Source organism: Amblyomma maculatum, chromosome 3, assembly GCF_055883805.1.
Source record: "Amblyomma maculatum isolate TAMU_Amacu chromosome 3, ASM5588380v1, whole genome shotgun sequence".
In the NCBI taxonomy this organism is placed as follows: Eukaryota; Metazoa; Arthropoda; class Arachnida; order Ixodida; family Ixodidae; genus Amblyomma; species Amblyomma maculatum.
In genome coordinates this window covers 44,283,954-44,300,726 of record NC_139346.1, presented here as the reverse complement: position 1 = coordinate 44,300,726, position 16,773 = coordinate 44,283,954, and the positions used below count along the sequence as shown (strand labels likewise).

The 16,773-nt window shown below is 44.7% G+C and overlaps 1 pseudogene; it reads left to right on the top strand.

Annotated features, from left to right (window-relative positions):
* The first annotated feature begins 12,286 nt into the window (after window positions 1-12,286).
* Window positions 12,287-15,773, top strand: LOC146194665 (uncharacterized; annotated as a pseudogene).
* The last annotated feature ends 1,000 nt before the right edge of the window (window positions 15,774-16,773 follow it).

The following is a 16,773-nucleotide window of genomic DNA, read 5'->3' as shown; positions in this document are numbered from 1 at the left end:
GAAGTCTCGAAGAGTAGCCGCAGTTTAAATAGATAGCGAAGATAGCGGAGCACTGGAAGTAACACGCGAATATGTCTACTGAGGAAAGGTAGCAATCGCAGATCCGTGCCATGAAAGGAAAATAACTAGAATAAGACTGGGATGGAGCTCATTTCGGAAGTATTAGCAGATTATTTCTAGTAGATTGCTAGTATCGCTAAATAGGAAAGTCTATAGAAATTTTATCTTTACCGTACTCACCTGAAGCATGGAGGATAAAAGAAAAGAGTTCTAATGGAGTTGAGGACAACGCAGAGTTATGGAGTGCAAAATGGTAGGTGTAACATTAAGAGATAAGAAGCGTGCAGACTGAGACAGAGAAATAACTCGAGTTAATTACATTTACGTGGTAATAAAAAAGAAATTAACCTGGTCATTACATATAAGGCGAAGAGAGCATAACGATGGTCGCTTAAGGCCGCTGTACGGTTGCTTTTTAGACCCGCTCCGCACGTAAGCAGGCGCAACTTTTCTGTCCGCTTGCAGATGTGGTGCGGAAGGGGTGTTGTACGATTGTTTTGCTTACTGCTGTTCAGCTGGACGGTTCCAGCGTCCCGATTGGCGCGTCCGGGCAATCCCTTCTGTCCAATAGCATGCTCCCTCAAATGACAATCAAAGCTAGCGTGCACCCGTGCTGCGGGGTGCTACCGATTTCGGCACCTCGGCGCAGTTCGCCTGTCTCGGGATCACCATGGCGTGGCTTTTGCTGTGATCATGGGCTCTTGTTAGCTGCCAAATGAGTAGGGCTTCACTACAGTTCTAGAGTGCTTACATGGCCACCACCGTAAATTTGAATTGGCCTTTGCTCGCACGGTTCGTAGCTGCCGCTGCACCGTCTGTCCACTTTTCTGACTTTTGTTTCTACGCCGAATTTAAATTGGGCACTGTCGAATGAACATGCACTCCTAATTCGACGCCGATGAGCACGATTGCTACTATTGACGAAGCCGTTTTGTTTTGTGGGCCCAGTAAGCCCAATAATGAGATATAGTTGCGAAAGTAGCTCGCACCGATCCTGTTGATGCTAATGTATATGTGTGAGGTGAGGTTAAAAGACGAGAATCTGCAAAGAAAGCATTCACTAGGCATTTAAATCATGAATGGTGAAAGAAAAATTCAAAAAGGAATGATATGGTCGACAGTTCTAGCATACAGCTAAAAAAAAGAAACAAAATTATCGAAGCCTGAACCAGCGCAACCCGGGAAAGATACCAATTATGGAACAGGATCTAACATTGAATAGCCTCAAGTATGAACATATGCAAGCTCTCTTCCGGCTCCCACCCCATCCCCCTAAAGGAAAATTAAAATGAAATATATGGGACCGATGTATGAAAAGGAAATGGAGACTCAACGGCCTTACCTGAAGAGAAAAACAGCTCACTCAAAACTGATTGATTTCGGCATGAAACATATGTGCAGCTATTGCTATGGGGGACTAGAGCCAGGGTAATTATTTCCCAAGATGGCACGTAAGGTATTTACATTAGTTGCTGTTTGCACTGTTAATTTTTACTACATGTTTGTTCAACAGGGCTCCTCTTTGTGCTGCTGCTTTATGAAAGCACGGATGTGTTCAATAAAATACATTCTTTTAATCCTGGAGTTCCAGAAACCAAATCCTACCATATTGTATTATGTACTTAAAATAGGAGGTGGCTGTGACATTGAAACAACTAAAAAAAGAGAGACCGTGGAGTGTGTTCTATACCAGGTGTCCTAGCTTTCAAAAAGTTGATGTGCCCTAGCCCAGTGAAATAATCCAGCTCCGGGCTGTTGAGAGTTGCCTGGCCTAGTTTGGTTTTCATTATTGAACCTTATAATGATTAAGACTATATAGCTAGCACTTAAATTATTGGCTTCAAGAACAATTAGTGTCAATAAGGAAGTAGTTGTCTTCCAATGCAGCTGACAGAAACGTTTACACCAAAGTGCCTTCTAATTCGCATAATTTCTTTTTTCATGATCTTAAACGGCAACAAGCCCAATAAAGGAAGCGTCTGCATGACCCAAAACATGGCTCAAAGAACAAAATCGGCTTTTGTCAGAAATGCTCTCCATGGTGTGGCTTTACATGATGTGGGTGAGAGATATGTGTGAGCAGCCAGTCATATGGTAGCTCGATTTGTAAGCCAGTGAAGAACAACAAGCTAGTTAAGCGGGCGAGTTGGTGATACATCATTCTAAAAACAGCGCGAACAAACGGGGACGAAAGGAAGAAACCACAGGAACAAGCGCTGTTATTTTATTTTTTTGCGCTTGTTCCTGTGGTTTATTCCTTTCGTCTCCGTTTGTTCGCGCTGATTTTAGAACCAGTGAATGAATATATGAAAATCATACCGCGATGCAAACATTGTGGGTAGCTGTTTTTCAATACTATCTACAGCTTTAGAACTGATGCTTTGCTCTTGGGGTCAATAAGTAAAAAAAGTCACTAATTAGTTTTTGTTAACTGCAGAAAAACCGCGGCAAATGAAAAGCCACTGGAGACTAGGGCAATAGTTCTTTGTTGGTTTCACTTGCCTAGACCACTCTACTCTAAGTTTGAATAAATTTATCCGGGATACTTGGTACGCATGGTTTGCTGGCATAAAGACGGGTAAGCTTTCCTCTTGGGGTGAGCTTCAAGTGAAATGTTCGTGATGCAGCTGTGGTCTTGACTGGTATGGTGGAAGCTGAATGAGATGACTCACTCAAAACAGAATGAGCTAACTCACACCTGATGGATTTCTTGGATGCAGTTCAGGGCTGCGCCTTGGTTCTACACTCTCGAGCAACTTTACACAAGAGAACGGAGTACCGCAAGTATGCATATAAAGTACTACGCTTTTCATTTTAAAAACGAATTCCATAGCCAAAGTAATCCCACTGACTGTTATGTACTCACTTTATGTCAATGACCTCCAAATCGCATGCACATCATTCAGTCTATGACACAGATACAACTAGCCTTAAAGAAACTTATTAATTGGGCAGGAAAAAATGGATTTAGGTTTTCACCACAAAAAACAGTTGCCCTTCTTTTCTGTTTCAGGAGAGCCCCGCAACTCAATCCCACCATGCACCTAAATAAAACCATACTCCTGATAAAGCAAGAGCACAAATTTTCAGGACTAACGTTTGACAAAAAGCCCAGATTCCTCCCACACAAACAACCGGAAAGTCAAAGCCTCTCGAGCTCTCAACATCCTTGAAGTACTCTCAAGGAGACACTGGGCCTCGGATAGGGCATGTTTTCTCCATGTATATCGCTCAGTAGTACGCTTCTGTTTAGATTACGGGTGCGTGGTCTATGGGTCAGCAAGACCGTCATATCTTAAACGACTGGACCCAGTACATAACCTAGGCCTGCGTCTTTCGACTGGTGAATACAGGACATCGCCAGTGACACGTCTGTGTGTAGAAGCAAACGAACCGCCAGTAAAATACAGGACGACCATGCTTACACTTTTATACGTTCTGAAATTCGTTCGTTACCGAAACATATCTGTTACTCCATACTTACAAACTGCCCCTCAAGAACACTGTACATCAATAAACCTCGATCTATCAGACCTCTCATACTTCGTTTTGAAGAGCAGTGCGGGGAACTCAACTTGCTGGATGCACTTCCTGATATTGCGCGGAGACCTGGCCCACTGCCACATTGGTAAAACTTTACTGCGATATGTGACCTCAAATTAACTCAATTTCGCAAAGCACAAACACCGCATGAACACATTATACAAGAGTTCTTTGCATTAAATGAAAAATACAGTGATCATAAGGCATTTTATGCACATGGTTCGAAGACAATATTTTATGTAGGCAATGCAGTAATAGAAGACAAACAGGAAAAAACAGTAAGGTTACCATAGTGTGCCTCAATATTTACTGCCGAATGCTACGCCGTATCCCTAGCAATAGATAAAATAATCAACAAAATATTGAAAACAGTATCATCTATACAGACTCTCTGAACGTACTCGCATCACTAAATAAAAAAAAATGTAACAGAATCTTTAGTACTGGATATAGTCCATTACGCAGTGATAGCAAACACACAAAAACTTAGTGTCAAATTTTGCTGGGTGCCAAGCCACTTTGGAATCAGCGGTAACAAGAGGGCTGATGCATATGCCGCGGCCGCCTGCAGTGCTCAAGTACAGGAAATGAGAATTCAATACAATGATGCCATAAAATTCATAGGAAGAAAACTGAGGCAAAAGTGGCAGGATGCATGGAATAACGAATTTAATAACACGACACAACAACGCAGTTCAGGGCTGTAACATGCAAGCTAAAGCTTGAGCATTTCGACAAGAAACATGTGTAGGAACATGTGTATGTGGGACTAGAGCCAGGGTAATTATTGCTCAGGATGGCAATTAAGGTATTTACATTAGCTGCAGTTTGCCCTGTTGTTACTACATATTTGTTCCACACGGCTCTCTTTTGCTGCCGCTTTATGAAAATATTGATGTCGGCTGAATGCAATTTATTTTCATTTTCGATAAATGCTTGTGCAAGAAAATACATTATTTTAATCCTGGCGTTCCCGAAATCTAAATCCTAGCATACTGTGTGATGTGCTTAAAACAGAAGGTGACTGTGACATTAAAATAACTAAAAAAAAGAGGGAGACCATGGAGTGTGTTAAATACCAGGTGTCCTAGCTTTCAATAAGTGATGTGCCCTAGCACAATGAATTAATCCCGCTGCGGGCTGTTGAGAGTTGCCTACCCTAGTTTGGTTTTCATTATTGAACCTTATAATGATTAAGACTATGTAGTTAGCATTAAAATTATTGGCTTCAAGAACAATTAGTATCAATAGGGAAGTAGTAAACTGCCTTCGAAAACAGCTGACAGAAATGTTTGCACCAAGGTGCCTTCTTTGCATAATTTCTTTTTTCATGATCTTAAATGGCTACATGACAGCAATTTCACTTCGATGTCCGAAAACATGGCACAGAGAACAAAATCGGCTTTTGTCAGAAATACTGTCCATGGTGTGGCTTTACTACATGATGTGGGTGAAAGATATGTGGGAGCAGCTAGTCACATGGTAGCTCGATTTCGAAGGGAGTGAATAAATCTGTGGAGATCATACCGTGATGCAATCATTGTGGGTAGCTGTTTTTCAACACTATCTAGAGCTTTAGAACTGATGCTGTGCTCTTGGGGCCAATAAATAAAGAAGTCACTAATTAGTTTTCGCTAACTGCAGAAAAACCACGGCAAATGAAAAGCCACTGGGAGACTAGGGCAATCAACTCTGAATAGTTCTTTGTTGGTTTCACTAGCCCAGACCACACTACTTAGTTTAAAGTTTGATTAAATTCAGCAGGAATACTTGGTGTGGATGGTTTCCTGGCATAAATACGGGTAAGCTTTCCTCTTGGGGTCAGCATCAAGTGAAACGGTCGTGATGCAGCTGTGGAAGCTGAATGAACACCCCCCCCCCCCCCCCTGAAGCCTTCTAGCAAGTAAAATATTCCAGTTGTCATTTTTCAAATCAAGATATAAAGACCTTGGAAGCAGAACACTATTATTCAAGCAATAATATTGTAAGCTAAATATAAAAATGAATATATATCAATATTGCTCACAGAACAGTTGTATGCAAAGCATGAGTTATGTTAAAACATTTACTTTGTTTGCCATTTATTAATAAACAAAGTGCATGGGGTTGTTTGACAAATAAAAAGTAAGCAAGGAAATTGTTGCTATTCTTTTTTGGTTAAAAGAAAGCCCTTTGGTCCCCCTAGAACCAAGCCCTAGTGCTGCCACCACCGTGATATGTAAAAGATTGTTTACTCGGCACATATTATATTAACATGTTCTGCATGTCATGGACCATGTCATGCTTTGCCAGGTAATATTTACTTGAGGTGTAGATTCAAGGTTGCTATACAAGGAAAACAGATGTCCGCTTTGGTCACATCGAACATTGGAAACAACATGTAACAATGTTCTCCTGAATGTACCAAAGAAATTCTGCAGCCTTTTCATCTACGGAAGAACTTTTGCTTCTGGCATCTGCTTGCACTCTAGAGAGGCCTCAAAAATGGCTTCAGCATTACTATTTTGAATTTTGTTCAATATGTATCTTCAGGGATGTGAAGAATGTATGTTGCATTTGTCACTGCTGTTGCATGGATTCAAGAGCTATCTCTAGAAATCTACTGCACAACATACATTGTGCCCAATATGAAACGAAGTGCCATCCTTGATTGCCAATGTAATACATTACTTATAGAGGTTGATAATGCATTGAGACTATACATTGTGCTCAATATGAAATGAAGTGCCATCCTTAATTGCCAATGTAATATATTCTTTATACAGGTTGGTAATGCATTGAGACTACATAGGTAGAGTCAATATAAATGCCGTGTGTGTAATATGCAATGCTCAAATAGTCCTGTAGTCTCTTATCAGATGCTTTGTATTGGAAGGGGATGCATACTTTTGAGATCATGATGAGAATAAGCAGCACTTTAAAAGCAATGTATATGAGGTGGGTAACTACAGTGCGCATTACAAGTAGACATACGCATTGCTTCCTGTACTTTGTCCTGTCGCCACTTTGCGTAAATTCTAAAGGGCTTGATCCGAGTGCACTGTAGGGATAGCTTGTAGAAAAAGAAAAGAGGTTTGGTTTGTAGGTTTTAACTTCCCAAGCAACTCAGGCTATGAGAGACGCCGTAGTGGAAGACTCCAGAAATTGCGACCACCTGGAGTTCTTTAACGTGCACTGACATCGCACAGCACATGGGCGCCTTGCTTTTCGCCTCCATCAAAAAGCTGCCGCCGAGGCCGGGATTCGATCCCGCGTCCTTGGGAACAGTAGTCGAGCGCCGTAACCACTGCGCCACCCCGGCGGGAGGAAAGAAAAGGGAAACTGCATGAAGAAACAAGGAGAACAAGAATTGCGACTTAGTTCAATGGCATTTATTCTTTCCTACTGTCCTTGCCCTTTAGCAGTGTTCTTTAAAGCTCCACAAAACCCATTTTACTGTGTTGTGTAAAAGTTTTTAGAACAGATTAAGCCGACATATTTTCCACTCATCAAATTTTTATTCCATGAAACACAGTGTTGTAATTACCTTGCGCACTTTCCCGAGAGAAATGTCCTTCTTGAGTCCCACAGTTTAAAAACACACAGCCTAGCTGTTTGTGTCATTACCATGACTAAAAAATAAATAGGTTAACATATACAGCAATGCCTCGTTAATATGGACCCTGTTATTATGGACATGTACGACTCATATTACGAAATCATTTTCTGCAGATGACCATTGCATTGCCTTAACACTTCATTAACATGGAAGTTTGCTATTTAGACAGTAAACAAGAGCCTATTGAGGCCCTGTGACCCATTTATTTTTCCCTAATACGCACGGCAATGCTTGCAAACAAAACTGTCACTGTGGTAGCTAGGTTTATATTATAGTGTGTAAGGGCTTTTAAGGCTCTTTGTATTTTAGTAGGACAGTAAAACAGACCGAATTACATGGCTGTGACTCTGTGAAACTACCATCGTACCGTTCATTGCAATGTGCATAATATTTTTGTAAGCCCATAAACTGTGAGGCACACTGAGTCCTTCAGCTCACACTCTGGTTTCCAAATCCCTTTTTTAATGCTACAATAGTTCGCAGTAAGTCACCACTGCAAGACTTGACAGCTCATTTGCTAGTAATTGAACAAAATGAACTTAACCTAAATGCATTTTGTACAATTTTAGAAACATTTTTGTACATTGTACAATTTTGTACAATGGTTATAACCTAAGCGGGCAGCTTAATTTAAGCTGCCCGCTTAGATTGTAACCATTCTGTTATAACCTTATCCTGCTATAGGTGCAAAGCAAAGCAGTGAATCTGTGAATGCAAACAGCAAATCCAATCCAAGCAGAAAAGGAATGAATTCAGATTAAGTTACATGTGACCTCAGTGTCAACAAGTAAGGTGTTACATCCATGCCTCAGAGCTTTCATAGTGGATAAAAATCAGCATTACAGAACCCATAACCACGTGATAATGCTTAACACGATAAACAAATAAGGTAATTATTCTTTGAAAATGTAGTATGAGACCATGTACAGTGCTGGCCATACAACAAACGTAAGCTAATTGTGCCCCAGAAAACCCAGCTGATCACTGCGCAAGGTGCAAATTTAAACGAGCAGCAAATACAAAAAGGACTAAAGAAATCTGTAACGCATGCTACATTGTTGAAAAACGGTAGGTTTGCGCATGCCCACCAGCGATATCACTCAGTAGGCAAGTAATCATGGGCGTCCCAGCAAAATAAAGCAGCAAATAGGCACATACATGTGCATCGACGACATCTGATTTTATTGGCATTGGAAATATCTCAATTGGTGCACATTAGCAAAGAAATGCAGATGAATAGCTAGTCAATACCGATAAAAATGAGTTGGCATGTAGTCTGGTGAGAGTAGAGGTGTCAAAGCAACAATAAGTACGGGCTGTAATGTGTGCAATTGCATGTATAACGCCTACACCACATCATTTATCTAAGCAGTTGTCCAATGAACTTAACTCATCTAAGTTATGCAGGAAGAAAGCAAATTGTAATCACAATAATTTCCCAATTTCTTTTTAAACAAATATGTTTTTATGCTCAACAGATCTTAGGTACACCAAACGGTTCATATCATGAGGCACATTTGCAGATGGTGTAAATTTTTTCACAAGCATAACCTCCCGCCCTACTGTACGTTTTTTTGGCATCACGTCAGATTATGTTTTTTGAAAAAGATCCGAAGTGGTGATAAAATGTTTAGCTCATCACGTACAGAAGTTGTGGTCAGTCGACTGATTCATCGCACAAATACGTATTGCAGACATAGGTGCACATAGCTAGCAGGAAATAAATACAAATAAACAGGAAGGTACTCTCGAAGATACAGCTGTCGTGAAAGCTTACACAGATATTTTCACAGTTTACACAGTACCATTGAGCACCCATATCAGCACAAAGCGCGAACCGCAGAATAGTGGCAAGTAGCCCGAAAGCCGTACACCTAAGATCGTTTTGGGTACAATGTCGTTTTCGAAGGGCTAGGCGAACGCACGGCATTTTTCAAGCACAGCACACACATGAACCGCGATCAACACATGTGATCGACACGTCGCAGAAACAACGTCATGTGCTCGTTTCTGTTGAGGTCACTGCTACCAGCGGAACGGGTGCCAGACTAGCTGTCACCAAGTTAATTTCAGCATTAGGAAAGCACAGTATGTGACGAACTTTGCAAACATGGACAGTCCTCTTCATTGCTCGGAGGCAGTCGCTCAAGTCGTAAACACTTTCAGAACACATGCACGGGCACTTTTCGACGCGATGACGAGCCGATTCGTGCACATGAAAATCATCGTGAACTACTGTTGCTGACCGTCGGCCGTGAAGATCCTCGCGGCCATTAGAAGCATTGCGATAATCACAAACACGTCGTGACACCGGTGCGACGTATACTTCGCCGGTTAGAAGATCACTGTCTTCATCTCAGCGCAGATAGCACTGGCGCATATGATCCGACTTGAGGGGAAATCAGTCGATAGGAACACTAGTATTAGCAATGCGCGCTAAGTATATTGTTTTTTTTTTTTGCGGCAAAGCAACCACTACCATCTACGCTTCGCTTCGCACTGCAGGCGGCCATGTGGGCCTGGCGAGATCGAGGAGGAGGAGCCGGAGACGTCGCCGACAGGGCAACCAATAGCTGCAATCCGGTCGCCTTGCTGATCAGCACGTGCGGGCCAAGAGCCGAGATTGAGTCTGCGGATGAAGGATGCGAACTTGCGACCTTGCGAACTTTTCTGCGGATGAAGGATGCGGGTGAGCACTATTGTATGCCCCTCCGGACTGGTCGTCTCGGTGCGCCTGCATACGTGCGGAGCGGGTCCAAACAACAACCGTAGCGCGGCCTTTAGGGTAACAAATGCGAATTTCAAGAAAGGTTAAGCGCAGCGGAGTCGGATAGCACAGGACCGGGTTTATTGGAGAAGTATGCGAGATACCATTGTAGTGGGTATAGTTCGACTGATGATTATGACCGTGCTCTGAAAATTTTATGCGCTAGTATGCGTCGGCGTCTGCCCAAAACCGAAGAATACAGACTTGGCTTGTATCCTATGCCCCCGGTCGAGATAAGTGAACTTCTTAATAATTTTAGTGCAGGATATTAAGTTACGAAACAAACCAACATGTACCGCTCAGCTATCAAAGTAACTCTTGCGAGTAAACTATGATTAATATTGAAAGCTCATACTCAGTAGTAGAGCACTCAGCTGCGCTTGAAACCGGGTAGTGCAAAACAATAAGTGCACGAAAAATCACAAACATTTTAGCTCGTGGATTGCTCGAGCTGAAAGGGCACCGAGGGCGTATTTGTGTTATTTCGAAACGTGCAGATTCCCTTTTCTCCGGGTTCTTGATCTCTGCATCAGGTTGAATGATCTGGAAAGCATTTATAGCAACCACTCGGCCACAAGAGTCTCCGCTGCGTGCTCTTCAGACGCACACTCAGCGGAACTCCAGCAATGCGAGGTGTTTCTTTCCTGTGAGGCAATATGGTTAAAAACCAAACTCACATGCAACGCGCGGGCAGACACAAAAAAAAAACAATCCCAACGTGCTTGATGGGGAGCAAACGGAGACTGAAATGACATTTGCCTTATTCGCCTGATGAAAAGAGGGTTGGAGTGGTGAACGACCTCAGTTTCTTTGTACTCTAGTTTAGACAAGCATAGATGAAGCAAAATTAAAAAAAAACTTCGTGTTCATGTAGATGCAACGAAAAAAAGCAGCCGTGCATTCCTAGATTCCATCTACGAAGAAAAGCCCTCGACAGGTCAGCTCAGAGCACTGACGGCATTTAAAATGGAGGAATATAAAGAAATGGTTTACAGGTCTCACTTGATCAGTGAAATTAATGGCAGTTGCCCTCCAGAAAGTGCCTAGATTCAGAGCTGTCTAAAGCATGTTTGTGGAAATAGAACACTCTGCGAAATGAATAGGCTATTAATTTTTTTAATTTTTAATAAATAATTAATTAATTTATTTATTATTATTTATTTAATTCGTTCATTCAATAATTCATTCTTTCTTTCGAAACAAGCGATACATGCTTGAGGAACGAATGGGAGTAAAAACCGCATCATGCGACTTGACAAGCTCCTATCACCTATGCGTGCTCGGAAGGGCAATGCAGGCAACAGCAGCGGTGGAAACACATACTTAGTGAGCGCAAGTTACAAATATATGTTACAAATAAGAAAAATACAGGGGTGACCAAAGCAAGGAACTTCAAAAATAAGTTAACACCTTGGGAGGATATCAAGGAACGCCCATACATAGGCCTGAACTCGGAAGAAAATTTTTGTCATATATTTGCCCATTCATCATATCTAGCCAAGATATCATAATTGCGACAGCCTCGCTGTATTAGGACGAATGGCAGATGCAAAAAAAATATGCCAAACTTAGTTTTGGAAAACAAAATCTCAGGACACTTCATGAGCACAGCGTTACACACGTTCCGAAATCCGCTATTTCGCATCGGTTTTTAACTGGCTGCCTTGTTTACACATATTTTAAGCGATAGCTTGCACACCTTGTTCCGCCGAAAAGCCGTCGGTGTCGTATTGGTAGTAGCGGTAGTAGTTTTGTAGTTTTCGGCACTGCGCATCGGAAGTAATCGGAGGCGGGGTAATACGATCGTATCATGGTGACTTGTGGTTCTAGTGATTGATGGTTGATGGGTATGTGTTTGGTAATGATGAGGCAAATTATCTTGTTGACATTATTTATAAAATAAAGAAAGGAGAAAAACGAAACAATTGCTGTCTCAAAGATGTCAAGATGCTCAAAATGAAAAGCCTACACTAATGAAGGTAATAAAAGCATGAGGTAATAAAAAATGTCTAGAAGGCACTTCGGAGCACTAAAGCGGGAGAAAGCGAAATACAAAATAAAGACTATTATTAATATTATTATTATTATTATAGCGCGGTGGATTGTAGCTCTACACTACGGCACCTATATCTCCCTCTCTTTTTTCACTCTCACCTTCCTCCCTTCCTTTACGGCGTGGTACATGTGTCCGCAGAGAATTGTGACAGATACGGTAGTATGTGCGAGTGACGCTGGGTGGCACCAATGCTTCCCCGGGTATACATTTGGGTGGAATAAAGCTTGGGGGTCTTTGGCCTGTTGAGCGGCGGTGTGTCTGGTTGGCGTTCGTGCTTTGAGAAGCACATCTCGCTACATGGTGTCAAAGTGGGATCACGAAGCCACTGATTCGGCGCTCTTCGGCTTTTCACCATGAACGACGTCGCCGCCGCCGCCGCCGCCGCCGCCTCAGTCGACGCAGCGCTTCGCCCACCGCCTCCGTTCGACTTTGACAGCCCAGGAAATAGGCCGACATGGCTGCTGCAGTTTGAGGACTTGTGCTGTGCGACGGGACTGTCGACCGCTGCACAGGAAGTTCAGGTGCGTTCCATGCTATGCTGCATGGGGTCGCAAGCAAGAACGGTTCTTGCATCAACGAGAGGCCGACGCCTATGACGTAGCAGCTGTCAAGAAGGCGCTCACAGACCATTTCGTCCACCCGCTGAACGAGTTCTACGAGTCTGCCCGTTTTCATCGCCAGACGCAACAACCGGGTGAGACCATTGATTCATTTTTCACCGCTCTTTGTACCATGATGAAGCGCTGCAGCTTCTCTTCGTCAGCTACTGAAGATAGGCTTGTGCGCGACCGTGTCATCGTCGGTTTATTGGACCGCCAGCTTTCAGACCTACTTTTTCGAAGTCCGAAGGTAATTTTTCAAGAGGCTTTATCTCAAGCACGTCAGCACGAAGACGCTGTTAACGAACGCAGACTTCGTTACTCAGTAGAATCGAATTCGCTCGCTGTCGATGCAACGTGTATGCGAAAAGGGAAGCTATTTCGGTTGATAAGCCTACCCATACTTGCTTATTATGTGGCCCAGCTTGCCGTGCTTCCTGCAATTTCTGAGGCAAGAGTAGTCATTTTGAAGTCGTCTGCATGAAGAATAAGAAAGGCGGGAAGCAGATGCGGAAACCTTCGGCTAGTTCTGAGGAGCTTCACGCAGTTGCGGAAGGCTGTGGCAAGAACGCGAAGTTCATTGAGCTTCTCGACGGACGCGCCCTGTCATTTAAGGTGGAAACCGGCGCCGAAGTTTCAGTTGTTCCGGACGTATTTCCTGGCATTTCTGCCAAGCTTCAGGATCCACAGGGCGAGTTGAAGGGGCTAGGTAAAAATGTGCTGCCAGTTCTGGGAACTTATAATGCTACTTTGACGTGGCACGGCAAGTCTGTCAACAGCATCTTTATGTTTTAGCAGCACCCACAGTTCTTCTGCTAGGGTACCCGCGATAGAAGCCTTGGGCCTCTGCAAGTTTCTAGACCGTGTATCAGAAGCCCCAGAAGCGCCCGGGCAGTTTGGTGTGAAAGCGAGTCTTTTTGAAGGACTTGGAACGCTTTAAGAGGCCTACGCTCTCCGACTGAAACCAGACGTTACGCCGTTCTCATTAAGCGTTCCCTGGCGCCTGCCGCTACCTCTTCGGGATGCGGTCAAGCAGGCGCTGACAAAATGGCAGGGGATGGCGTTATTCGTCGCGTCGACACGTCTACAGACTAGTGCGCTGGACGGGTTGTGGTTCCGAAGGCTACCTCAGGCTTTGCGTGGATATAACCCGCCTCAAGAAAGTCATTTTGCGGGAACGTCATATGCTGCCCATGGTCGCACATTGCCTTGGTCAGCTGGGGAATGCCCCTGTTTTCTCAAAGTTGTATGCCACGTCGAGCTTCCGTCAGGTCAAGCTGTCTCCCAAGTCGCAAGAGTGCACAACGTTCATAACTCCATTCGGGCGTTACTGTTTTCACCGGCTCTTGTTTAAGATCGCGACTGCACCGGAATACTTCTAGCGACAGATGTCCCGTATCCTGGAAGGCCAGTCGGGTGTTGTAAACATGATCGACGATATTCTAGTCTTTGGCAAGACGCGTGCAGAGCACGACCGTCGGTTGCAAGAAGTCCTAAATCCGTTACCAAAGCGGGGGTCACTTGAAACCGCAAGAAGTGCACTTTCGCAGCCAGCAGCGTCACGTTTCTGGGTGTTATTGTTAGCGCTGAGGGGATATCTCCTAACCCAGACAAGGTCGCTGCAATAAAAGCAATGCCGGTGCCGCGAGACGTCACAGGTGTCCGTAGACTTCTGGGCCTTGTTAACTACATTGGACGCTTTTTTTTCTCACGTATCGGAAACGACAGCACCGAACCGAATTTTGCTGCTGAAGGAGTCTGAGTGGATTTGGGGCCACGCTCAACAGCCTGCCTTTATCAAGTTCAAGTAAGTGCTCTGCTCGGACATTTGCGTTGCTCGGTACAACACTGCGTACAAGACGATAGTATCAGCTGATGCCAGCTCCTTCAATCTTGGTGCCGTATTACTACAAGAGCAGCCTTCCGGAGAGCGTCGTCCAGTGGTCTTCGCGTCGCGTTCACTGACTTCAACTGAACGCCGTTACAGTCAGACTGAGAAGTAGGCTTTTGCAGCAAGCTGCGGAGTGCTTCGTTTTGAGGAATATGTCCGTGGACTAAACTTTTTCCTGGAGACTGATAACCAGCCACTTCTGGCGCTCATGGGATCTATGGATATTGACTTACTGCCTCCACGGATACAGCGTTTCCGAATAAAGCTGATGCGCTTCCAGTACCAAGTACTCTATGTACCCGGCAAGTTGTTAGCCACTGCTGACACGCTCTAACGGGCACCAGTGGATGGTTCACTGCCAAGGCAAGCAGATCAAGTTGAGCTCTTCGTGGAAGGGACTCTTTGCTCACTCCCAGATTTCGTCTCTACACGTCAAGAAGAGCTTCGCAAGGCACAAGCCAATGATGGTGAGTGCAACCTTCTGCTTGAATACTGCACAAAAGGCTGGCCCAGACGGTCAAGGCTGCCTTTTCATTCTAAAAAGTACTGGCAGCGTCAGGGAGACCTCAGTGTTTGAATTGTGAAGGGCTTCTTCTGAAGGGAGTCCGCATTGTCATGGCTTTGGCTCTTCAGCATTCCATGCTTGGCCTCATTCATGACGGGCATCAGGGTATTAACCGTTGCAAAGCTATTGCTCGAGGGTCATTGTGGTGGCTTGCAATAAACAGCCACATCGAAACGCTCGTCTCTAACTGCGCCAAGTGCGCTGAAACACGCGTTCAACGAGCAGAACCGATGTTGCCTTCACGGACTCCAAGTCTTCCCTGACAGGAAGTAGTAGTCCTTTTTCATCTGAACGGTCAAGATTATGTGCTGCTGGTCGACGCTTCCCAGCAGTCATCAGTCTGCGTTCTACAACCGCAACGGCAGTCATCGCAGCCATTAAGAGCGTCTTTGCATGCCACGGAATTTCAAACGTCGTCCGCAGCGACAACGGTCCACAGTTTCCATTCAATGACTTCTTTGCCTTTGTGCAGGCTTATGGCTTCATGCATGTCACCAGCAACCCACGTTATCTGCAGTCCCATAGGGAGGTGGAGAGAATGGTGCGAACCGTCAAAAACCTACTGTACAAAGCCGACGATCCTTTCCTGGCTCTGCTGGCCTACAGGGACACTCCTGGCATCAACGGTGTGAGTCCTGCACAACCTCTCATGGGGAGACGCCTGCAGACAAGAGTTCCCAAGATAGCACAGTAACTCGATCCTGGCTGGGTCTCGTCGTATTGTTTCAACCAGCGAGATGAAGTTAATCGGAGGACGCAGGTACGGGACTTTAACTGGAGGCATGCAGCCCAAGTACAGCACCGCCCCCGGTCGTACGTCGTGGAGACCCCGAAGGGTGCTCTCCAACGTAATCGCCTGCACCTTGTTCCAATGACTAACTTCTCAGGGTCGAACGGCCCTGCCGAACCTGTCGTCAGAGAGGAGCTGCCTGAAACGGAGCCATCCGGTAGCAAGTCCATTAATGCAGGGCCCATGATCTCGACTTCGTCTGCCTCACACAAGTCATAGCCTACTTCACCCGTTCGTGTGTTCCGGTTTGGGAGGATAATCCGGAGGCCAAAAGACTTGACTTGTGATGCTGGTTGGGTGAAGCTACTGTTCCTTCTGAAGCAAGGGGAGATGTGATGTGTGTGAATGCCCGAAGGGACTGGACTTGTGCGGTGCGGTGTTGTGAATACTTCCTTCTTGGACAAAGGGGGATGTAGTGTGTGCGAGGGACGCTGGGTGGCACCACTGCTTCCCCGGATATATATTTGGGTGGAATAAAGCCTGGGTGCCTTTGGCCTGTTGAGCGGCGGTGTGTCTGGTTGGCATTCGTGCTTAGAAAAGCACATCTCGCTGAAGATAGGCTTTTCTATCCTGTAAATCAATTTCTAACGCCGCTGATGCCTACTGTACTAACCCCTCCTAAACATCTGGGTCTGCTTCTGTTTGCTGTGTGGTGGTGCGTTCGAAGAACCTGCAAATGAAAAGCGCTGCATGGACGCCTGGATCAGACGCTCGGCGGGGTCAGCGTCATATTTGCATATGTGATAATTTTATTCTACCAGATAAGGAGGCCCCCTAGTCACCGCCCCTAGCACGCAGGCTTAAGGGACGGGAGCTGGTACCTTTTTGATCAGAAGTAGCAAAGAGGTCTTGGTTCTTCGCGGATTCTTCCGTCAGGCGGATGGCTCGTTGCTGTGAAACAGGT